Source organism: Leptodactylus fuscus, chromosome 3, assembly GCF_031893055.1.
Source record: "Leptodactylus fuscus isolate aLepFus1 chromosome 3, aLepFus1.hap2, whole genome shotgun sequence".
NCBI lineage: Eukaryota > Metazoa > Chordata > Amphibia > Anura > Leptodactylidae > Leptodactylus > Leptodactylus fuscus.
Genome location: NC_134267.1, coordinates 187,932,678 through 187,959,452, shown reverse-complemented (window position 1 = coordinate 187,959,452; position 26,775 = coordinate 187,932,678).

The window sequence follows — 26,775 nt, the reverse complement described above, 5'->3', positions numbered from 1 at the left end:
AGCCATTTAAATTTTGGCTTATGTAGAGGTTCACACTGGCCATACACATGCAGACGCTGGCAATATGTCATACTCACCTTTTCAGGGTGCTCCATTGTACGGCCCTGGTCAATAGCTATATCAGAGCGGAGCGGCTCGCACAACTGCTGTATCCAATCACTGGCCTCATTGTTTGCTGGTGACATCACTCTGGTACGCCACCAATCTCGCTCACCAGTGACCAGTATTGCAAAGGAATTGGCAAACACTGTTTTTCGTTTCCTTTTAATTTTACACCATCCAACCATCACTAGGTTTCAATTTTTTTTTGTGAAGAACCCCTTTACACTTCGTAGGACAAATTATCTTTTTGGTTTTTCAATTCTAGAGTCGCTCTCTACTAACAAATGAGTTTTGTATCATTGATCCTGCATATCCAATAGATAGACAAAAAATAGAAAGAAATCTGTGACTCCTTTATAAAGAGATGGTACACCTTTGTACAACTCCACTAAGTCATTCCCAGACTTCCCAGAAAAATCTTCAGCTTTATGGATGTTGTCCAATTCACACATTATGGCTTCTGGATCATATCCATGTGCTCAAGTGGAGTGAATCAGCAGATATCATTTATAGTCACTGGTCACAAGTCCATAGTATCAGTTTCCTCTGGTGTCATTTCTGATGTTACTTGCTGTACTTTCTGGTGGTGCAACAGATAACTGTCTTGGTGCTAGATGAGAGGGCCTCAAGTAAAGGATACCCGGAGAAGCAGGAGAACTCCAAGTAAAGTTTACCCAGAGAAGTGGGAGAACTCCAAGTAAAGGATACTCAGAGAAGCAGGAGAACTGCAAGTAAAGTTTACCCAGAGAAGCGGGAGAACTCCAAGTAAAGGATAGACAGAGAAGCAGGAGAACTGCAAGTAAATTTTACCCAGAGAAGCGGGAGAACTCCAAGTAAAGGATACTCGGAGAAACAGCCTCATTATAACTACCTATATTTCCTTCCTTGTCTCTGTCTGTCACTCTGTCACTCAACCCGTGCTCTCTGTTCACTCAATGACCTAACACTTACATCCTCTATTATCAGAACCTTCCACGCTCGTATACAAGACTTCTCCCAATCTTCACCACTTCTCTAGAATGCTCTACCCCGGACAATCAGATTAACTCCCAATTTCTAAAGCTTCAAGTGCAAACTAAAGACACATCTTTTCAGACAAGCCTATCACAATTCCTAATGTAAACCCTTCCATAGTTAGAATCCCTAATACTAACCCTCCTCTAATTACACTCCCACATTACCCCATAGGATATGATACCATTTCATACTCTAAATTTATATGTCCAGTCACCATCTGCACGTTAAAGAACATGGCTCATACAAGCTTTATATATGTATAATGAAAGTCACCTCTATCACATAAACGGCTGGACCTCTGTATAAGCAATGCTACCTCAGATGTCGACCCTACAACCCCTTGTGTTACCCCCTCTACCTCATAGATTGTAAGCTCTTGCGAGCAGGGCCCTCAGTCCCATTGTGTGAAGTGACTATTTCTTTGTAATGTATCATTTTTGTCTATACTTGAACCCTACAGATTGTACAGCGCTGCGGAATATGTTGGCGCTATATATATATATATTTTTTTTTATTAATTATTATTATTTATTTTTTTATGTAAACAATACCTAGAGAAGTGGGAGAACTTCAAGTAATGGACACCCGGAGAAGCGGGAGAACTCAAAGAAAGGGATCATTAAATATTACTGAACAAATTCTTTATTACTTTAGGATAAACAAAGCTATTAAAAAAGCTATTATGATTCTTATGATGTTACAATTTAATTCATAAGAGAACACCACACTATAAATGTGAGTGTCTAAGATTTGTGGATACTTTACATTTAATACAGAATTTAAAAAAAAAAAAAAAATGTGATTTTCATGGACCCATAGACTGCAATGGGCTTGTTTGGTTTGCAAAACATAGCAGGTCGAAAATAGTGCACCAAGAAATGGTTTTTGGAAAACAAACAAACAAAAAAAACCCTGCATACATCCACTAGAATCAATGGGTGTGACATCTTATTGAGTCACAAATATTTAATGTCCACACTTCTAAATATTAAATCATCATATACAACATATAATTATTAAATCTTAATATTAATAGCATATCTGCCCCAGTGTTTGCAGGGTTCAACAATTCACATACCAGGATCGAATTGCCAAATCGTACATACCAAGTATTATGAGCTTGTTGGAAATAATACAGAATTGATATGATGTTCTTGTGTAGTCACAGCTGTAAGGTTCTTCTGTATATGTCACCGGCAGCTGGGATGTTGACGTAATAAATGATGTTTTCCGGTTTGTTTAATTTTGCAAGATTTCCATTGTTTGGCGGTTTGTGAATGTGACGCTTCACACTGGAGTATTATAGCCATGGAACTGACCCAAACTCCTTCTTTATTTATATCTGGCTGACTTGTGGCTATATCTTAAGGAACACAACCACTGTCATGGAAAATCTGAGCAGTTTTCAACACAAAAGAGCAGATGAGTCCAGACAGGAGGCAGCTAGAACAATACACACTTCTCCTTATCGTGCTGATGTTAAGGTGCCACATGACTGATCCTCCGAGTATACACAGACATCTTATTGAGTCACAAATATTTAATGTCTTACTATCCGAGAGAAGGGAACACAAGATCCTGTCCCAGTACATTGGGATGCGGAGTTATTCAGCAGCCTCTTGTTAGTACAACGCTTCTCTTTATGTATTTGCCATTGTCTAATAATGCCATAAAAGGTTCTGCTGTAAGGAAAACAGATGGCAAGATATACAGAAACAAAAAACAAAGAGGGATAGTCTAAGCCCACCATCTATAAGGCAAGATATACAGAAACAGCACTTCAGATGCTCATTTAACACTACAAAAAAAATTAGAACCGATGGGAGGTTTGTATCAGTGTTCGAAAACTATCCATTTATTTGTCATGGAACGCTCTGTTGAATGGCTGGAAAGAGTTAGAGTGGGTGGTGACCTGCACTAATAAACCCTCAGAACCTACCATTAACCCCAAAACAGAATAACGAAGGGGGGAGGGGGACATGACTTATGGAGGAATTACAATAAATTAATACCCAAAACCCGCCCACCCCTGGGGACGAAAACCCTACGCTATTTGGCACAGTCCCAACCAATCAGAAGGACTCTTTTATCGTGAGAGCTGAAACCAGGAATGAAAGGTGAGGAAGGGGTCTATAGGGCTGAGATATCGGTAAACAGTCAGGAATGCCATCCCTAAGTGGATCGGCGTTCTCCCATATCCCCAGGTCACTTGTACCATAGACTGCAATAGTTAACTTATTAAAAGACGGGCCATCAATATTATATCTGTGGGGATCATCTTACCAGGACAGCGCCGCTCCTGGTACTGGGTTTTGCAGTGCTGCCGCTTTGAAGTCAATGTAAACAAAGGTGATCTGAATGAGACCGGAGTGACAACAAAAGATCTAAAAATATTAGTCTATACTAAGTACAGGCCATCAGCAATACAAAAGTGAGAAAAAGAAAAGGTGGCATTACTGAAGTCTATAAAATAATCAATACCCAAATTTCAAGAGGAGATATCAAAATGTGGACGATGGTCCAGAAAACCCCCTACGGGTTGTGCCATACATTTCTAGTACAAGTTCATAAACACAGCAAAATTCGGAGAGATAAGTGGGGGGCACTCACCCAGGGCGTTCTTTTCATAAAAAAATGAATCCTTTATTCCATCATCAATTTAAAACAAAGCCAAGGAAGTGAATAATGCAATGATAAAGGAGGCCCACAATGGGGCATAATACTGTGTTCAGGAATGTGTACTATGCCCCATAGTGGTCCCTACACACAGCATAGTGCCCCATAGTGCTAGGAGAGAAGAAGCTTTATCTTTGCTTGGATTTATCACAAATCTTTAGTGACTGGTTATGTTTGGAAATATATATATATATATATATATATATATATATATATATATATACATACACAGTATATATATCACTGCATACCTCCCAACTTTTGAAGAACCGAAAGAGGGACAAAATGTGCCGCGCACCTAGCGCGCCGTGGTAAATTTAGCCCCGCCCACTTGTGTTGATTCCACCCATTCTCATTAATTTTTCATGTGCCCGCACACAGTGCCCCTCTATCTCTCCCCCAGTTTCATATACACCCTTCATCTGCCCCCAGTTTCATGTCCCCCTCCATCTCTGCCCCCAGTTTCATGTCCCCCCCATTTCTGCCTACAGTTTCATGTCCCCCATCTCTACCCCCAGATTCATGTCCCCTCCATCTCTGCCCCCAGATTCATGTCCCCCCATCTCTGCCCCCAGATTCATGTCCCCCCATCTCTGCCCCCAGATTCATGTCCCCTCCATCTCTTCCCCCAGATTCATGTCCCCTCCATCTCTGCCCCAGATTCATGTCCCCCCCATCTCTGCCCCCAGATTCATGTCCCCCATCTCTGCCCCCAGATTCATGTCCCCTCCATCTCTGCCCCCAGATTCATGTCCCCTACATCTCTGCTCCCAGATTCATGTCCCCCCATCTCTGCCCCCAGATTCATGTCCCCTCCATCTCTGCCCCCAGATTCATGTCCCCTCCATCTCTGCCCCAGATTCATGTCTCCACATCTCTGCCCCCAGTGTCATGTCCCCTCTATCTCTGCCCCCAGATTCATGTCTCCACATCTCTGCCCCAGTGTCATGTCCCCTCCATTTCTGCCCCCAGTGTCATGTCCCCTCTATCTCTGCCCCCAGATTCATGTCTCCACATCTCTGCCCCCAGTGTCATGTCCCCTCCATCTCTGCCCCCAGATTCATGTCCACTCCATCTCTGCCCCCAGATTCATGTCCCCCCATCTCTGCCCCCAGATTCATGTCCCCCCCATCTCTGCCCCCAGATTCATGTCCCCTCCATCTCTGCCCCCAGATTCATGTCCCCCCATCTCTGCCCCCAGATTCATGTCTCCATATCTCTGCCCCCAGATTCATGTCTCCACATCTGTCAGAATCTGTGTATTAGAACCTCTGTTTCATCATGTGAAGATACTGTTCCAAGGATCTCCACTAGTGGCCGCTATTCAAGTGTCATTATTACTCCTACCACTGGAGGCTGCTGTTCCCTGACTCTTGCCCACAGTTAATGTGGCGAGTATTGCTTCATGACCCTGGCCATCTTGTTTCCTGTTTGCGGCCATCTTGTTTCCTGTCTAGCCCTATATATACCCAGAGCATATTATAACCAATGCTTGAGTATTGTGTTTGTTCCCAGTCCTCTAGCTCTGAGGTATTCTTGCTCAGTATACCTTGGCTTCTCCTGCTTACCCGCTCCGTGTACCGACTCCTGGCTTCTCCTGCTTACCCGCTCTGTGTACCGACTCCTGGCTTCATCTGACTACCCGCTCTGTGTACCGACTCCTGGCTTCACCCGACTACCCGCTCTGTGTACCGACTCCTGGCTTCATCCGACTACCCGCTCTGTGTACCGACTCCTGGCTTCACCCGACTACCCGCTCTGTGCACCGACCTCTGGCTATCCATCGACCAAGTCTCCTACTCCGCTGTGTCTGCCCTCCTTCCTGGCTATCGGATTCCAGCTGTATCACCAGTATCGTAACAGGATACTCAAGCCCTAATAATGGAGTCCGCCGGGATTAAGAGTCTGGAGGATCGTGTGAACCAGATGCACGGTACACTGTCCAAACTTCATAGTGAGGTGCGTGACTTCAAGACTAAACATACGGCCTTGGAAAATCAGACCACACACCACATTCAAGTTTATGGACAAGCCATCCAAAACTTGCAGGAATTGGTACGTGATCTAACTGACCGCGTGGTCAAACTGGAGTCCCAAGAGCGTGGTGGAACAGCATCTGCCCTTCCCACTCTGCCACTTCCACCCTTTAGGTTTGGTGGGGACCGAGATAAATTTCGAGGATTCCTCAATCAGTGCCAACTCTTTTTTGAAGCTCATCCCATGCATTACCCCACAGACCGATCCAAGGTTTTGTGCGTCATCATGCTCCTGACACATAAGGCATTAGCCTGGGCTAGCCCTTTCATCGAGACAAACGATGTTCGGCTGAATAATTTAAAAGACTTCCTGGCAGCTATGAGTGAAGTGTTTGACGACCCCAACCGAGTGGCTACAGCGGAGGCGACTTTACTAGCACTACGCCAGGGCAAACGCTCAGTAGCTGAATATGCCTTGGAATTCAGGAGGTGGGTAATTGACACTAAATGGAATGATGCTGCTAAGCTTACAATCTTCAGAAATGGACTTTCTGGGACAATAAAGGATGAGTTGGCACGTGCTGAAGCCCCCACTGAGGTGGATAAATTCGTACAACACTGTATCCGGATTGACACTAGATTGGCTGAACAGGAGAGATGGGGCTCCTTGTGGTTCCGTAATAATAACAGCTATACTTCTGTTTCAGCTCCAACTACCAGAGACTCCCAGGAGAAAGGGTACCAGGAATCCGGAGTAGAGCTGATGCAAGTAGACAGCATGCAGAGACGTGAAAATGCTGAAAGAAGGGAACGTAGGCTTCGAGAGAACCAATGTTTCTATTGCGGGAAAAATGATCATTTCCTCATTAATTGTCCCCACCGGGGGCGCAAAACTGTTGCTGCCGTGGTCGAACCAGAATTTTCAGATGAGGAATCCGTGTGCTCTGAACATGTTTCACCTGTGGTTGCAGTTACTCACTCCATCTCACCTGGTATAGGAAAGGAGAACAAGGATTCCCACTGTGTTATGTCTGTAAAGTTGCTAGCCAACTCCCAGTGGATATCCACACAAGCTATGGTCGATTCTGGAGCTAACGGTAACTTTATGGACATTGACTTTGCCAGAAGACATGGGGTGAAACTGCAAAAAAGGCGGTCTCCTATCGTTATGGAAACTGTGGACGGGTCTCCACTGAACTCAGGACCAGTTGATCATGAGACCGAACCCCTGGAGATGGTCATGGAGCTTAATCACCATGAGGTCCTATCCTTCCTTCTAATTTCATCTCCACATTTCCCTATTATACTGGGACTGCCATGGCTGCGTACACAGAACCCTATAATTGATTGGGAGACTAAGAAAATATCCTTCCCATCCGAGTCTTTACAACAAGAGTGTTTTTCTGAACAATCCCAGAGCAAGCCAGAGGAGAACCCTCAATCAACTACAGGACTGCCATCCATATATGCAGAATTCGCTGATGTCTGCGATAAGAAGAATGCTGACAAACTCCCGCCACACCGCGATTATGACTGTCCGGTTGAGTTGTTACCAGGTGCGGCTATACCTTTTGGAACCATCTAAGCCCGAACTGAAGTCTCTCAAGGAATACATTGATGAGAATTTGGCAAAGGGATTTATTCGTCCATCTTCATCACCAGCAGGCGCACCCATATTTTTTGTTAAAAAGAAGGATGGTTCCCTTAGACCATGCATTGACTACAGGGAGCTGAATAAGGTTACCATAAAGAACCGTTATCCCCTGCCACTGATTCCTGAGCTGCTGGAGAGAGTCCATCAAGCAAAAGTATTCACAAAGCTAGACCTCCGAGGAGCCTATAATCTTATTCGTATTAGACCAGGGGATGAATGGAAGACAGCGTTTAGATCACGATATGGGCATTTTGAATACATGGTCATGCCCTTTGGTCTTTGTAATGCACCAGCAACCTTCCAACACTTCGTCAATGATCTTTTCAGAGACTTACTAGACTTATTTGTTGTCATCTACCTTGATGATATTCTAATTTTTTCCAACACGTTAGAAGAACATCAAGATCACGTGAAGACCGTGCTGAAACGTTTGAGGGACAACCAACTCTGAATCAAGCTGGAGAAATGCGAATTCCATCAAAGAGAAATACAGTTTCTGGGTTATGTAATCTCTCCCTCAGGACTATGCATGGATACTAGTAAAGTTCAAGCAATCATGGACTGGCCCATTCCCAAAAATGTGAAGGAGGTGCAACGTTTTGTGGGATTTGCCAATTTTTATAGACGTTTTATCAAACATTTTTCAGAGATAATTGCACCAATTACCCGATTAACAAAGAAGGGAGCAGTCTTCGTCTGGTCCACTCAGGCACAAGAAGCTTTCTCTCAGCTAAAGACTAAGTTTACAACAGCTCCCATACTGATACATCCTGATCCGGAACATGCATTTATTGTCGAAGTGGATGCCTCGGATTGTGCAATTGGAGCCATTTTGTCACAAAGAGTGGGGGAAAAAGACATGCTACACCCTTGTGCCTACTTCTCAAGACGCCTGACCTCATCAGAAAAGAATTATGATGTAGGAAACAAGGAGCTCCTAGCGATCGTAGCCGCTTTCAAAGAATGGAGACATCACTTACAAGGCGCAACACAGCAAATAGTGGTCTTAACTGACCATCGCAATTTAGAATTTGTCAGATCTGCCAAATGTCTGTGTCCCCGTCAAGCCCGATGGAGCTTGTTCCTGAATCAATTTAATTTTTTAATTTCCTACAGGCCTGGTTCTCGGAATGGTAAGGCTGACGCCTTATCACGAATGTTTTCCACTGAATCCTCTCCGGCAGAGCCGCCAAAGACTATCCTCCCTGAATCAAGATTCTTTGGGGTGATCCATAACACAGACCTGCTGGGGAAGATAAGAGAAGCCTATACAAGTGACCCAGTCTTGGCACATCCTCCCAATGATGTATCATTAGTCTTCAAGAACAAGGTGTGGATCCATGAGGACCGTCTCTATGTTCCTGAAGCAGTACGACTAGAAGTCTTAAAATTAATTCATGACTCCAAGATAGGGGGTCATAAGGGAGTTCAGAAGACACAAGAATTCCTATCCCGCTTCTTTTGGTGGCCTGATCATCTCAAGGATGTGAAGAAATATGTGACATCTTGCAGTACCTGTGCAAGGAATAAGATTCCGCGCTCTTCACCTATGGGGTTGTTACAGCCCTTACCAATTCCATCTCGCCCCTGGGGATCAATTTCTATGGACTTTATCGTAGAGCTGCCAGTTTCTAAGGGGAAGAATACCATTCTGGTGGTGGTGGATCGTCTCACTAAAGCCGCACATTTTGTTCCTTGTTCTGGATTACCTTCAGCTGAGGAGACAGCTGATCTTGTGATTCACAACATTTTTCGTCTTCATGGAGTGCCTGATGAGGTTGTCTCAAGATTCTGGCGAAGTTTTTGTACTGCATTAAATATCGATATTAATCTATCATCTGCCTTCCACCCTCAGTCGAATGGACAAACAGTGCGCACCAATCAGACCTTGGAACAATACCTACGATGTTATACATGTCATCTGCAGGACGATTGGTTCGACTTACTTCCTGTGGCAGAATTCTCTTATAACAACTCACAGCACGCATCAACGAAACAGACTCCATTTTTTGCAAATCTAGGTTACCACCCCAATATTCTGCCTAACTTTCCGATTGAGACCTTCATTCCTGCAGTCACCGATAGAATCCAAGCATTACAGCAAAATGTCAAGATGTTAAAGGAGACTCTGAAACTGGCTCAAGAAAAGTATAAGAAGACAGCTGATAGGTTACGCAGACCTTCACCGACCTTCCAGATAGGGGACGAAGTTTGGCTGTCTACTAAAAACTTAAAGCTCAATGTACCGTCAGTTAAACTAGGACAGAAGTTTATTGGTCCTTTCAAGATAACAGCACAAGTAGGCTCTGTGGCTTTCCGTCTCCAACTCCCCAGGACAATGAAGATACATCCAGTATTTCATGTTGCACTATTGAAACCAGTTATTCCTAATCCTTTTCCAGGCCGTCTGTTGCCTCCTCCGGGTCCCATTAAAGTTGCTGGAGAAGAACACTACGTGGTTGAGAGAATCCTGGATTCTAGGATCTTCAGAAACCGTCTGCAATATTTAATACAGTGGCAGGGATATGGTCCTTCAGAAAATTCATGGGAGCCCATCAGCAACTTCAATGCTCCTCGCTTGATTAAAGAATTCCACCAAAGATATCCAGACAAGCCAGGTCAAACAGCGTCCAGAGGCCGCTGTTAAAGGAGGGAGTAATGTCAGAATCTGTGTGTTAGAACCTCTGTTTCATCATGTGAAGATACTGTTCCAAGGATCTCCACTAGTGGCCGCTATTCAAGTGTCATTATTACTCCTACCACTGGAGGCTGCTGTTCCCTGACTCTTGCCCACAGTTAATGTGGCGAGTATTGCTTCATGACCCTGGCCATCTTGTTTCCTGTTTGCGGCCATCTTGTTTCCTGTCTAGCCCTATATATACCCAGAGCATATTATAACCAATGCTTGAGTATTGTATTTGTTCCCAGTCCTCTAGCTCTGAGGTATTCTTGCTCAGTATACCTTGGCTTCTCCTGCTTACCCGCTCCGTGTACCGACTCCTGGCTTCTCCTGCTTACCCGCTCCGTGTACCGACTCCTGGCTTCATCTGACTACCCGCTCTGTGTACCGACTCCTGGCTTCACCCAACTACCCGCTCTGTGTACTGACTCCTGGCTTCATCCGACTACCCGCTCTGTGTACCGACTCCTGGCTTCACCCGACTACCCGCTCTGTGCACCGACCTCTGGCTATCCATCGACCAAGTCTCCTACTCCGCTGTGTCTGCCCTCCTTCCTGGCTATCGGATTCCAGCTGTATCACCAGTATCGTAACAACATCTCTGCCCCCAGTGTCATGCTGTCCTCTCCGTCATCTGCCCCCAGTTTCACGTTCCACCTCAGTGTACACATTACACTTACCTTCTCCTCGCTCCCCCGCCGCTCTCTCCGCGCCTCTCTCTCGCACACAGTTGTAGGCGCGATGTGACGTCATCACATTGCGTCTACTCAGCCAGTAGCCGACGTGCAGTGGTGAAGCAAGGAGCTGAGCTGTGACAGCTCCTTGCTTTAGCCGTGTATGTGTTCAACTCAGAGTTAAGATTACTTACACCCTAAAACTGGCATAAGTACCACGTGAAATCTACTCAAGCTCCTTCAGTTTTTGGTGCATGGACTTTCCAATATACATAATTATTAATAGGCCTATGCCACTCAACAATTGTGGGACTTCACACACCAGCGGAGGACACATTAAGAGCGGTGTACCTAACACCAGTCATAAAGAACCTTCCCTATCAGCTTTTCTGGATATAGAGTAGCAGTAGTGATGATGGATTCTCCAAGGCACTGCTCTGTCTCCCAGCTTTTCTAGGAAATCTCTCTCATATTTATGGAAATAAAGAAAATAAATTCTGGGAAAATACACAGGATTGTGGCCTTGTAATGATATAATTTTTCCTATTTGCGCACATTTATCTGCACATCTACCTAACTTTCCAGCCATGGTTTCTAAGGTTTAGTGAAGGATCGGGGAGCTAGAGACATGTTCTAATGTTCTTCCTTTGGCAGATGTTACAAGTAAGGGATGATGGTCTCTAGAAGGGAACTATTTGTATCTTTCTCTTTGTTGTCATGGAAAGGAACTAGATGACCGCCAAAAATAAAGTTAGATTTCACATACTTGATCAATTTAAGTTCCATATTGGATTCTCCAAAATATGAAATTGTACTTTAATAAAGTACAAGGTCTCAGCTATATATAGAAATATTCCAGTATTTTGCTAAAATTTGGTAAAAACCAACCCCTTTTTGTGACACTCACATTTGGCTACAAACTCTACCCGTGTGTCATCGACCTGAATGTGGATTCAAATCCATGCATGCTTGCTTTATTATGCTGAACTCCAGGGTCACATGTCTAATTCCTGTACAGAGTAGCTCAAATCATGAAAGAGCAGGAGGACATGTTGCTCATAAAGAGTCCGAATATTAAACTTAAAGGGATTCTACTATTAAAATCAAATTTATTGTCGTTGACACGTAGGAATTGCCTTAAGAAAAGCTATTCTTCTCCTACCTTTAGATGTCTTCTCCGTGATGTCATTCCGTAGAAATCACGGTTTTCATTGGTATGCAAATGAGTTCTCTCACAGCACTGGGGGCGTCCCCAATGCTGCGAAAGAAGTCTCCAGTGCCGCCTCCATCTGCTTCAGGATCAGCCTCTTCACGCGTCTTCTTCTGCCGCTGGGGTCAAACTTCTAGGCCTCGGGCAGAGCCGACTGCACATGCCCGAGGCCACAAGAAATATGGCTGCTTACACGGTAAGTAAGCGGCCATTTTCTTGTGGCCTGTGGGCATGTACAGTCAACCTATTGGTCTTTGTGGGGGAAAATGCAGCATATGCTAAAGAATTTCAGTCCATATTGCAGAGAACATAGATTTGAAGACCATTGGTCCCTCTCCTCCACAAAATTCAAAGAATTTATAATATGTTCATGTTAATCTGACCAAAGCATTATATTTGAAAAACCTTCCTGGTCTTCTGCATCCAGATCTATGACCTAAAATAAGGACATGTTCACACATGAGGATACTTAACCAAGAATCTGACACATGTAGATTTTACAGCAGATTTCATCTCAAGTATGGAAGTTTCCCACTGTGTGGGAACGTGGCCTAACAATGGCGGGGTCAGAGTTACGTACAAATTATGGAACCAGCATGCACTATCTCCCTCCCCCTTCCCCGGTTAGTGGTGGTGACATCATGGTGTGAGCTGTGTATTCATTTCAAAAACGTGGCCCCTGGTGTCACACGACTATGTAGTAAGATAATGTTTATGCTAGATGAATAATTAATCATCTAGCATCATATCAAGGAACTCATGTTCTAACTAAGGGTAAGTCCATATGGAGGAAAGTTAAGAGTAATTCCTCTTTGCTCTTTGCCCACCAGATACCTGCGATGGGATGCCAATACATTTGGCTTCAGCATTCAGTCGTGGCTGTCTGCTGCCGATTCCAGATGAATGAGCCTAGTCAGCAGGGAGTCTCGAGCAATGGAATTCACAATTGAATCATCCTCGACAACTGCAACAAGATGGAGCAGGGCACCTACTGCAAACTCTGCATTCCATTGAAAACAATGGGAGGCAGAATCTGGAGACAATCTACCACTGATTTGAGGGCAGAATCTGCCCCATATCCATGGCAAATTCCTCTGTGTGGACTTACTATAAGAATCCACTATATATAGCTTGCCTGAGGAAGGTTTGGAGTCTATGGCAGAATTCAGATTATACTGAAGGCCAGAAAAAACAACCACACACGTTAGATGTTCATTGGTCATTTTTGTCTGGATGGTGGACAAGGAAATTGTGGGACCTGCTCATCCACTGGATCAAACGATCCTGAGCTGCCCGGAATCTGTCCACTGCCCCCAACATCTTCTAACAGCTCCGTCAGAACCGCCTAGATGCCAGGCAGTTTGTTGCAACGACCATCCTTCTCTTAATTCAATGGTGTGTCCCCTCTAAATGTGTTTCAACTGGGCAAAATGTCTTCAAGTATCGTAGTGGCTTGTGTAGCAGTCAAAGATCTCTTACCAAGAGGTAGACTAGCCAAACGTAGCCTCTGGGAAAGTTTGTACAGGGTCTTAGGGGAAGCATCATTAGGTCCACATGTGGCAAGACCCAGTGTCTAATAAGACCACGCCAGTAATCATTTACATATCTGCAAATAGTGACAATCCAGAATTTCTATCAGGTTTTGTTATTTGTTTTTGTCATTGAACGTATATGAACATTCCCTTAAAACGTCAAAGTAAGAAAGCACTGGGCAAGAATTTCATCATGTTAGTTCTATGCAGAGGTAATCTGTCACCAGAGTTGTCCAGCATCAATTTATTCCTCCCTTGCCATTAAAACACATGCACTCTAGACTGAGCTGAGCATGCATGTATTTGTTAGGTACAGGTGTAACAGCCATTAGAAGTGTATGACCTGTCGTAGATGTAGATGCTTTTTTTACAGAGCATTAGAAGCCATGTTTATGGTCCCATGCACACAAATGTACTTTTGCCCCACAATTGTGGATTAAAGTCCAGACACATGCATTTCAATGAGCCCAGACAAATCGCTACAAAGCTGCATCCCACTTTATTCATTTGATCGTATTGGTTAGTGAAAACCACAAGTGACACTCGGAGTCACACGGTCGTGTGCAGGAGGCCTAAGTGAATGTCTATTAGCTAGCTAGTAATATGGTAGGGGTCTTCGAACTCTGTTTTTCCACTTACTAACACTACTTTTCCCAGCAGTTTTGTAGTTTTGCCACATTTGGAAAGCCAAAGGTTAGATGCTACAGCGTACTGCATGTAATAGACAAAGCCTCCGCATCTATAGGTTAAGTATTATCTAGATATTTTCTTAGAATCTTTCGTAGATTTACAGCTGGTAAGATTTGGGGGCTTTTTCTTAATTTCCCTGGAAGATGTAACTTTTCCCTTCTGTTCTCTCTCACAGTTACAGCTACTGAAATAGGATTATTAAGATTTGTTACTGGAAGAATGAACTGTCCGGAGTGACACATGGTTACAGACCTCCTGTCCATTCCTCTTACTGATAGGGTGCAATAGAAGACATCTGTTGCCATCACTGTACGTGCTATGGATACAAGTCCTGAATGGCCTGCCATAACGTAATGCTATCTCCCAAACGTCTAAATCTCTTGTTGAAACAGCTCTGGTAAGGAATAAACAATTGTGGTGTTGTGGTACAAGAAGCATAAGAAGCCAAGAGCTGCAAATCTATATCATGTTATCTGCAAACTTTACATACATGGATGCAGTGGCGTAACTAGGAATGGCGGGGCCCTGTGGTGAACTTTTGACATGGGGCCCCCCTGACCGACATCGAAGACCTCGATTGACCGACCAATGCTCTACTTTGCCCCATAGTGGCTGCTGCACACAGTATTATACCCCATAGTGGCCCCTGCAAACAGCATTATACCCCATAGTGTCCCCTGCACACAGTATTATGCCCCCATAGTGGCCCCTGCACACAGTATTATACCCCATAGTGGCCCCTGCACACAGCATTATACCCCATAGTGTCCCCTGCACACAGTATTATGCCCCCATAGTGGCCCCTGCACACAGTATTATGTCCCATAGTGGCCCCTGCACACAGCATTATACCCCATAGTGGCCCCTGCACACAGTATTATGCCCCCATAGTGGCCCCTGCACACAGCATTATACCCCATAGTGGCCCCTGCACACAGTATTATGTCCCTTAGTGGCCCCTGCACACAGCATTATACCCCATAGTGGCCCCTGCACACAGTATTATGCCCAATTGTGGCCTCTGCACACAGTATTATGCCCCATTGTGGCCTCTGCACACAGTATTATGCCCCATAATGAACACCCATGAACAATCATTATACTCTGGGGTCTCTTCAGACCCCAGAGTATAACAATCGGAGATCGAGGGGAGATACAAACATAAAAATACTGTCACTTACCTTTCCCCGGCTCCGCTGCAGCCCTCAGTGGTGTCAGCCATCTTCAATGATATCAGGACGTCACATGAACCGCGATGCAGGTCCCGGTCAAGTGACGTCAGGGACATCACACAACTAGGCCCGATGCCAGTATGGAGCGCGGAGAGGTAAGTAACACTGTTTTTTATGTTCCCTTACCTCTCCGGGGCCTCCAAAAAGACCAATGAGTATAATAATAGTATTTGTGGGGTCTGTGGCGTCGCTTACCGATCACGGCCCCTGCCAGGATCGGTAAGTAAATAGCGCCCATTACTCCAGCCAGTAATGGCCTATTAAGGAAAAAAAAAAGCATCAGTAGCGGCTGTCGCCGGACCCCTAATGTCCCAGGCCCTGTGGCAGCCGCTACCCCTGCTTCCCCGGTAGTTACGCCACTGCATGGATGGGAAATGCACATCTATGTTTTAAAACTGGTCATTCTTTATTATACATTGTGGGGTTTTGCTGCGCTTCGCTATGTGGAGCCTTAACCTAAAGAGGTACATTCATCATATTGGTGTTCTCTAGGTTTAGGCGGCTGCAGACGACCATGTGTATTTTGCAGTCTGCAAACTAGCAGTCAGTATTCCTTTTTTATGGACATAGTGTCATCAGTTTGACTTCAGCATCAGTGCCGTATGTCCGCAAAAACAGACAGTATGTCATCAGTGTGTGATCCTAGTTTGCGGATCCACAAAAAAACACAGGAGACATCTAATGATGTCCATAACTTGTCTGCAAATACGGACGGCACACTGATAACACACTGAGTACATCCGTATGCCAATTTTAGTCTCCCATAAGCTTCTATGGGCGCGTCCGTTCTGCAAACACTGAACAGAATAGGACCTGCTCTATATTTTGTGGCACAGACCCTCGGCCTGCACACTGATCAATGGAAATCATGATCATAGGCATGTCCCCATAGAAATGAATGGGTTAGATAGCACACTGATCTCGCCCACGGTCGTCTGCAAGGGGCCTTAATCAATACTACACTGGCGTCAGATGTGCCCTATAATTCGGATGGATCTCGGATGCAAGCAGCAGTAGTAGGTCTCAGGAGTTACTTGTGATAAAAACTGACAGAAATAATTTGGAATGTGTCCACAAAGCTTTTTTCTGATTTTGACGCTGAATCCGCCTCAAAATTCGCCTCCAAAAAAAGCCTCCCAATAGTGTTGTATTGGGAGGCTTTTTTGGAGGCTGATTTTGAGGTGGATACAGCCTCAAAATCAGCGCCAAAAAACTCTGTGTGCACTGACCCTATGTCTGCACACCCCTCTAAGGCTGAGTTCACACTGAGATTTTTGGCGAGGATTTTGGAGAGGAAAAAAATCCACTTCAGGAATTAGGAAATGTTTTTTTTTTAACTGGATTTTTACATGAGGCATTTTTAGGTTTTGTTTTTTCTCCTCCAGCACAGTTTATGAACCTTAAAAAAACACTCGTGGTTTTTGAAGACGTTTTTGTTAAAAACTGCATCAAAAACTGCTAGCGGTTTTTCTGCCTCCCATTGACTCCCGTTGTTTCTTTCAGGCAGAATCCACCTGAAGAAAGGTCTTGTTGCTTCTTTTGGTACTATTCCGTTATCGGGCCAGCAGAGCTTATCAGCACCAGCATCGGGACAGCAGCAGTCAGTATTTCAGCATCGGGAATGATATCCGAGGACTGACTGCTGGCCCGATGTTTGTGCCCAGCTCTCCTTCGATCTGCCCCGTACCCCTCTCTGGCCCAGCTCTCCTTCCATCTGCCCCGTACCCCTCTCCCCACCACGTGACTAGGCTTGACCGACATTACTAGTCGCCGGGACGCTGCAGGAAGTTTGTCCCTCTGGGTCGCCATAGCTCCCCACCGTTACTATGGTCAACGCGTCCCTGAATCTCCGCCGCCACTTTCAGGACCCTTTATTGAGCCCCGGTGTGTGCTATTTTTTTCCTTCCGGTCTCCGTTCTCTGAACCGGCCATGGCTTCCAGTGCGAGCGTCTTTCTTTCGTCCTGAACGCGAACGGCCAGATTGAGAGTGCCAAGGTAAGGCCTAGTCAAGTGGCAGGGAGAGGGGGTACGGGGCAGATGTAAGAAGAGCTGGGGGGCAGCACTGGGAGAATGAATGGGGGCATTGATGTACTGGTTACTAGAGACAGGGCGCCAGCAGTCAGTTCTTGGGACGGGCCAGAGAGGGGTATGGGGCAGATGGAAGGAGAGCTGGGCACAAGCATCGGGCCAGCAGTCAGTCCTCGGATGTCATTCCCGATGCTGAAATGCTGACTGCTGCTGTCCCGATGCTGGTACTGATAAGCTCTGCTGGCCCGATAATGGAATAGTACCCTTCTTTTTTCCGCAAGAGGAAAAAAAAACCGCTAGCGGACAAAAAAAAGATTCCGCTTCAAAATCCTGACCAAAAAACTTTGTGTGAACTCAGCCTTTTACTTTTAATATTTGCTCAATCCACTCCTGGATATGGCTCAAAAACACAGAAAAATCTGTAACAAAAAAGTAGCTTTTCCCCAACGTGTGACCTCAGCCTTGTAGTGCAAAAGCTATATGGTCAGCAGATTTCCGCAGGTGTGTGGATCAAGGCAGGCTAGCTCAAGGACACCTCAACCCATCAGATGTAACATTACTCATACCTTTCTTAATAAATTACCCCCTCTCCATTATAACTGGATTTGTAAAGCCAGAGATTCTAGTACATTTTCCCATGCACACTAAATTGTGACTCAACATCCTCTTGTGTGTGACAAAATAATGTGTGGAGACAGATAATTGTCAGGGCATCAACATGTGCACTTTTGTATGCGACAGCTCTCAGGAAAACACACTGGTGTTGGACCTAGATACTAGCGAAATTGTGGCGTACCTTTGGTGCAAACTTTTTTTTTTTTGCACATCTGGTTTGAGCTAAAATTTTTCAAACTTGCTAGAACTAGGTAAAAAAGTGGGCACGACTTAAATGCACAAAGATTTGTGTTGTAAACTTCTGGCTCAAAGCAAGACAACAAAAACGTGGAGTAAAGTTAAACTAGACACTGTTAAAATATGCCAAATTTATCATTCATTTTGATAATCTGGCGAATTTGCAGACTGTGTAGATTAAGATCACATGGACGAAAAGGGCGCGGAAACCTTTACCGCTGTGTGAACATTCTGTGCCGCTCGCTGTGACGGAATGTCGATGGAGCATAGACATTCTGTTGCGGCATCCCGCTCTGTAGGGCCGAATGAATGGAAGCGTGTCTAAAGCCGTGGATGCTGCGGCTGATTCAGCTGCAGAATCCGTGGCAAGATACTAGCTAGTAGAAAAAAGAAGCGAGCAGCTCCCATTGAAGTCAATGGGAGCCGTTTTCGGCCCAAAAATCTGTGTGAACATACCCTTACGGGGCATTCACACAGAGTAAAGTAGCGCTGTTTCTGCCACGATAACTCACAACAGAATCAGCGCTGATATAAAGCCTCCCATTGATTTTAATGGGTTTCATGCGGAAAACTGAACACATTGAAGTCAATGGGAGGCTTTCTACCAGCGCCGATTGTGCCGCAAGTTATCGTGGCAGAATCAGCGCTACTTTACTCGGTGTGAATGCCTCCTTACGCTCTCTAACTATTAATACCTAAATAAATTTTCCCTGACGGAAATTCAGCAGCATGTCTGTCCCGTGTAGAGAGGGCTTTGTGTACATGGTGACAGTCATGTTTGTGCCGTTACATGGCCAGAGAAGAGTTAAGGCTTCTATTAGATTACAAGTCTGTCCTCTCACGGACTATTCACCAGGGAGCATTTCTGAAAGCAATATAATTGATAGCGCTTGGTGATGTCATTCAGAGAGTTGGAGAACCGAGACTCCCAGCCAATTATATGATAATTACAGACCCCCACCCCATAAAATACTGTTAGGATTCAGAGCAAAACACAAATATGTCTTTATGTAACAGTACATTAAATAAGAGCTAAGAAATTAGTTCCATAGGTATTCTAGCAATGTTACGTTAACCCCATTGAGTGGAAAGGGGATGCACAGAACATGGGTCTTGGTACCCCAATATGAATGGTGTAGCTGACTGCACATGCACAACTGCTCCATTCACTTCTATAGGACTACCAGAGATAGAGTTCAGTCCACAGACAATGAATGAGGCAGAAGAAGGCGTACTTGACCTGAGGCTCCATTCAGATGATAGACCCCCACCATTCTAGACCCTTTTCACTGATCCAGTTGATAGGATAAAAGCTGAAAAGATCAGAATACCCCTTTAAGTTTATGTCAGTAGGATAGCTGTAAGATTGAGTCTTTAATGGAGTGACTTAAAAGGAGTGTCATGGATCCAGTAGGTGGCGCTGCTTCAGCTCCAGGAGGGTTAGCTGTGTGGTCTGGCCGCCCATCATGGCTAACAAACCAGGAGCCTTAGCATTTTCCGATGTTGCATTGCAGAAGTAGAGGCTAACTATGTCTCTCCTATGTAAAACCCTAACTGGTCTGGGTGGAAGTGGACACAGCATTTAGTGCCTCATACTAACAGTCACAGGCAGCGCCACCTAATGGATCCATAGCAGCCCAGGCAATACCCGATTTTACCCACTCCATTCTAGTGTCTACCAAAGCTAAGAGCTATAGTTTCTACAGAAAAAGCTGCAACCAAGCACACTACAGTACCTAAAGTTATTCACTGGAGGGAAGAGAAAGAAATGTGGTGCTCCATAGTGTACACTGTGTGGATACTGGAAAAACGCAGACAAAACAGCTGGTGAACTGCTCACCTGGATATATTGCTGTAGGTTCAGTCATGAACCCACTTCTGTAGAGACGCAGTTCTGGGTTAGTGACAGAATGTCTATATACCAAGTGATCAGAAAATCAAAATTTGCAGGACACATCTGTCACTGTATGTATGTAGATGCATGGACCTGAATGGCGCAGTTAAAGGGGTGTTCTGGGCTACAAATATTGATGAACTATCCTAAAGATAGGTCAGTAATATCAGATTTCCTAGACTCTGATACCCAATCCCATGGAATAGCTGTTCTTAGTAGCTGATACACAGAGAACAGAGCAGGAAGCAGACAGTGGCTGAACTGAGTTACTTTAGGTTTAGGTCCTATTCACATCAATGGGAGCTGATCTGCAGTACCTGGTCTGGCCACTACACAGTGAACAGAGCTGTCTGCTTCCTGCTCCATTCATTGTGTATCCGCCGTATAGAGGAAATCCATATTTTTAACCCCTTTAGATCTTTTATTGGTTGTATCTACATCCATCAGGACCAGAGATGACCCACTAAATTAGATTTTCTAATGATACAGTTGTCACATGTAACTAGATCTCAAGACATGAGTGCTATATACATTATATGCTGAAACACATACAACATATTACTTTACACAGAATTTTCTATAGTTACTACATGAGATCATGGCGGTTTAGGGACCCAAGTGTGACTGCTTCTGCACGGCCATTGGGACCACACAATTGCAGCAGAAACATCCAAGCCCCTAAAACTTGAGAAATAGCTGCAATGATGTAGAATATACAGCCATACAAGTAATGTTATTACTCCTACACTGGGCAGCGCAGACTTGTACATGAATACTCGAGGCCACAGAAAAAGATCGACCCATAACAAATGAGTATAACATCTCATAACGGATGGTTGGAAAGTTGACAGGAGATGAGCTGGCAACAAGCCACGGTGATTTTTGTTCGTGTATCCCACAGAGTTTGCCAAGATCTGCTGACAGTCTAACTGGGATAACCCAACTGTTCCTCAATATCTTTCATTGGTGACAACCAAGAAGGGAATAAATTCTATTTCCAACTCATTTGATCATTTATCCCCAAATAAGCAGTGCTAAGGAGTCTGGGTAATAAAGCGGCAGCTATACCGTCCTTCTATATGTATCCTAACAATGCAATATAATGACATGGTCCTCTTCTTCGTCCTATCCCTGATACCAAAGCTTCTCCAAACATTGCATGGTCTTAGAGTTACCGATTGTATCCAGTGTTCACCTATCATGCTGTTAAAAAGTATATGCCCCTCAAAGGACCGCAGGGAGCAGCTGCAGAGAAAAGGAGAGACCCATACATGGCTGCTGCTTCTTCTAGTAAGTGCTCTGTGTCACCACAGTAACATTGTTCACTACTGCAGCATAATGTCCTCCCTGCTGCTTTTGGCAGTGTTACCTTATGGTGTGAAGCTTTGGTTTGATTCTTATGGCATGCTACCACTTAGCTGCTGTGTATAGGAGACGACATAGAAACCTCTATCCTCTACCCACTTTTGAGATGAGATCAGGGAAAGCGAACATGCAGCAAGCAGAAGGATAATCTGCTATAAATGCAAGATACAAGTCATCTAATAGTCAGAAGGTGTCTTATTACTCATGTACACACAAGCTTATTCTGAAAACTCACCTGGTATACATGTAGAAGAATCAAATCCAGTCTCTCAAGTTAGCAATCTTAGGTGGGTGAGTGTTAGGGTGCATTCACACTACGTTTCCTGAAGCTTATTCTGAACGTAAATCACGTTCAGAATAAGCGGCGTATAAAGCAGCTCCATTCATTTCTATGGGAGCCGGCATACGAGCGCTCCCCATAGAAATGAATGGGCTGCTTCTTTCACTACGAGCAGTCCCATTGAAGTGAATGGGAAGTGCCGGCGTATACGGCTAGCTCTGCTCATGCCAAGCCGTACACGCCGGCACTTCCCATTCACTTCAATGGGACTGCTCGCAGTGAAAGAAGCAGCCCATTCATTTCTATGGGGAGCGCTCGTATGCCGGCTCCCATAGAAATGAATGGAGCTGCTTTATACGCCGCTTATTCTGAACGTGATTTACGTTCAGAATAAGCTTCAGGAAACGTAGTGTGAATGCACCCTTATAGAGGTTTTCCAGAAGTTATTATATGATGAAGGCTTAGGACAAGTCATCAATTAAAAATGACCAATGAATCTCCCTTGTAAGTCAAGCTGGTTTATGGAGTAAATTAATAAACTACTCTAATGCAATGAACACACATGACCTGTGATGCCTCAACCAACTAATCCATGGGGATACTGGGTATTGAACCCCCCCATGGATTTTCAATTGACCTATCCTAAGGATAGGTCTTCAATTAAAAAGTCCTGGGAAAAATAAAAGTACCTTTAATGGCCATATACAGAGTCCCTGCCCAAGACACCTTAGCAAGCCCTTTTTAATGTTCTGTTTATTAAGTATTGTAAAGTTTTGTATGCAAATTATACAACTAAGGTCAGTTCTAATATAAAGGGGCGTTCACACTAGCCCTTTGTGAGCCAGTCTAAACTGCTCGTGGACGGCTTGCCGGTGTTCATATGCAGCCTCTTCACCGTGATACCTTTTTTTTTTTTTTTTTGCACAAACACAAAGTCCTGCACGTCTGACTTTGTACATGTGCAAAAAAAAAAAAAAAAGTTGTTGCCTGGTTCTCTTTCTGACACAAGTATAGTAGTTGCTGCTTTAGTCCGTCTTTTTGTATGGTAAACTGTAGAACAGGGGTGCCCAATACGTCGATCGCGGGATGCAACCAGGGATCCCCCAGTGTCTGCAGGCCCCGCCTGCAAGTGTCCGGAGATAACTCTCAGCCTGCGCTGTGAACAAGCAAACACCGGGGATCCCTGAACGCCGCTGTCTCCTGCTCTCACCCTCCGCCCGACTGCGCCCACATGCCTGGCCCCGCCTACAAACACACCCCGCCCCACAGACCCACCCTGGCCTCGCCCACAAGAAGTGGGTAGTAGATCTTATCCCTTGGTCAGTTTATAAAGTAGCTCACATGCTGAAAAAGTGTGAGCACTCCTGCTGTAGAATAATTATAAAAGGTTTCATAAGTTTTCCTATTCTTTATGGGACATTTGACACCAGTCTCTCCTGGGGTCTAGCTTTTGATTAGTTTCCAATGTGTGTTGTATTGGGGTGGACCTCATGTATTTGGGCTCCGGCGAGGCCACCTATTTTTTGATGTCTTATGCCCTTTTTTTGATCCTTTAATACAATTTTGTTGATTTATAAATGTTTCGTAAGTTTTTACACTATTGACAAATGCATCAATTTTATACAGACTCAATATTTAAAGTGTTGACCCTTATATATCAAGACTCCTGCAATCAGCTTGTTGGCTAAATCCCATTCTTGCTTAAGTTTATTAAACTTTTTGCTAAACATAAAATAAAAGTTTTTGTTTTTCCAACCAATTTTTAAGGATTGGCTACAAGTTGTCGATCTGGTGAGTTTCCAGGACATGAACACAAAAATTCGAGGATTCGTTCACCACTTAGTGATCACATTTGTCTTGTGACATGGTGCATTGGTCATCACTAAGTTTCTGTAGGATGGTTGGGAGACGTTGCTCTTGGAGGAGGTTTAGATACCATTCTTTATTCATGGCAGTGCAAAAATTGTCAGCAAACCCACTTCCTTGGATGAAAAGCAACCCCACATGTGAATAGTCTCTGTATGCTTTACTGACACAGGACTCATGGTAGCTCTCACCTCTTCTTCTATGGACAATCATTCCTTCAGAACTCACTTCTCTCCAAGAAAATCCATCAAGAACAGGCTGACATTCTGCAGGAAGTGACTGGACGGCGGCGTCCCTTCTTTGCGGATATGAACAGATGACCACGACACAACTCAAGTTAATTCACATAGTTTATTTGAAAACCGCAAACCATTTAGATTAACCAATAAATAAACAACTTAATCCAAAAATGACATTTTGCCTCAATCCCTAGCAGAGCCCACGCCTTCATACCCTTACATTGTAACAAAAACGCTGAAATCAGGCAGTCCCTGGGCTCGGCTACAAACAAGAGGCCATATACAATTCAAAGATCAAAGGGTCGAAACAGATCACATTTAAGTCGTACACAAATATTAGGAAGAAGGTGTTTTATATAAAAAGATTTATTGGTTTCATAGAAAGAGACACCACGCCATGACCCTTGTCTTATAAAAACGCCACCCTGAATGTCATTTATCAGCCAGGATAATGGACTTGCTTCATAGAAGCATAAGATAGTCAGAATATACAGACCCAAGAATATATATATATATTTATACAGGTGCACTGGCAAAATAGTTTTCTCTATAGAGGAGAGAGGCACTGTACAAGAAGTTCTGATCCAGGGAGAGGTAGGACGCTCAGCAATATGGAGGAGATCAGGGCTGTGTCAGACATTAGAAGATGCAAATGTTCCTGGGGTACAGTGCACCAAACACCGGCCTACAGTTTGTATTGATGGGTTAAATACAATTTGATCATGATTTATTTTATTATTTCAGAAGCAGAAACCAATAGTCCATAGGCTGTATGTAATATTGTAGATTAACCCCATCCAAATTCATAGGGTGGTCAGATGCAGCCCATGGACGAGAGTGGTGGCTATTCTGGGGAAAAAAAGCAGACCCCTGTTTCTATTGCTGGACAACCCATCTAATGGCAGCTCCCCACATGATACTAATCCCTGTATACATCCACTAAACTTACAATATAAAGTCATAAAAGGCCAAGACGTTTTGCACATATATTCTATAATATTTATTCGGCCATATCTCTATAATATACCTGGTCTGTAGTGGCTGAACATTCACATTTGGCATCAAAGGCTCCTTTAAAACTACTCTAAGTTCTGGTCATCATGGACGTCCCTTGGATTGCTTTTAAGACACAAAATACAATAGCAAAAATACATTATTAACAGGAAAAAATAAAAAAAACATAAAATCATACTTCCTACCATTCACAGCATAGGACTAAATCACACACCGCTAGTGCCCTATAACCTGGAATACAGATGGGACACATATCTAGTTTCTCTACAGGTATGAGAATAATGGCTAAAAAGAAGATAAAGTAAAAGCTATCATGCCAGTAAGGACTATCTATCTATCACAGGACACTTGCTGTATTAAGGGCAATGGGTATACACATCAGGGTATATTGGGGGTCTTCATCACTACCAGTAATACATCACCGTCATATAAAGTGAATAAGTACTACTGTGTTTTCAACTCTTGGACCACATGTTCTGACATCTATATCAAACCAGGAAGAAATCCTAAAGGCCATGCTCACACATCAGATGAAAATCCAGCATATATGTCCACAACATATCCAAGGCTGTAACCTGGGACCTGTGCTGCAGACATGCAACAGAGAATCAGCATCAACCAACCCAAACCAACCAATCTGTATTGAAATTTTTCCAAGCATGTGAGCGAAGAAACTCCATTAACATGCATGGAATACAGATTTATAGTGTGGGATCTGTGCCAAAATCAAAGACGTGTGAATACACCCTAATAGGGCATGCTATGAATTGAGAAATCTGCTGCACGCCCTAAACCGGTGTGGATTTCTCTTGTTGCATGTGAACTGCGCTATAAATTTTAGTCTGAGTCATCAATGCAAATCTACTTGTGAAGAGGGCCTTAATGTATACGCCAAAACAATATAATAAATTAGGACATCGCAGAAAAAAGTAAGTCTGCAATGTAAAGTTTTACTGCGCCTTCTTCTAAAAAGTGTTTTCCACTGTAAAGTTTGCAAGGCTGTAAACAATGTAAATTCCCTGCTAAAACCACTAAAATTTCAAGTGCTCCTCGTGGTAGCCTGTGCTAGAAAACGGCATCAATGGCTCTAAAATGAATGCAGCAACTGTGCAAATACATCGGAGTGAAAATATCCCCCCAACTTAAGTCTAGAGACCTATATGAAGTCACAAATTACAAAACACCCCGTGTAGCCTTATCCCTGCAGTCACATCCACCCCACCAGTCCCCTATGTCTTGCTAACCTACCAAATCTAAGCAAGGAACAACAAAACTGAAGTAAGATTGCAGGATCTGACTACAACCATTGTATTTGTAGTTTGCAACCTTGGAGACAATTTTAGATCAAGACCGTTTTAAAGTTCGAATAACTTGATCTTCGATCCAATGGAGCAATACATTGTGGCAGAGGTGGACAGGGCCTTAAAAGGTTTCGGATTTGAAAGGGCGGTATTATAGTTATATAAAGCAACTTTACATAAATTAATAGTATAAGTGAATATAAGAAACTTTATAACAGATATTATTGGGAAAAAAAAAAATCTCTCCTTTTATCAGGCTGCTTCTACCTTAACTGTTCACTCAGCCTGATCAACTTCTGTCTATCTCCTCCATCTCCATATACTTCGTTTTTATATAGACTTCTATTGTCTGTCTGTGAGGCTGACGGCCTGTATTCACTGTTAGGATTCCGATTCTATTAGTTGTATCAGATTTAAGGTGGGCAGCAACCAGTTAAAAGGAGAAAAGATGGTTTTCCAGGAGATATATTGTCTCACAGTCTCATGTACTATT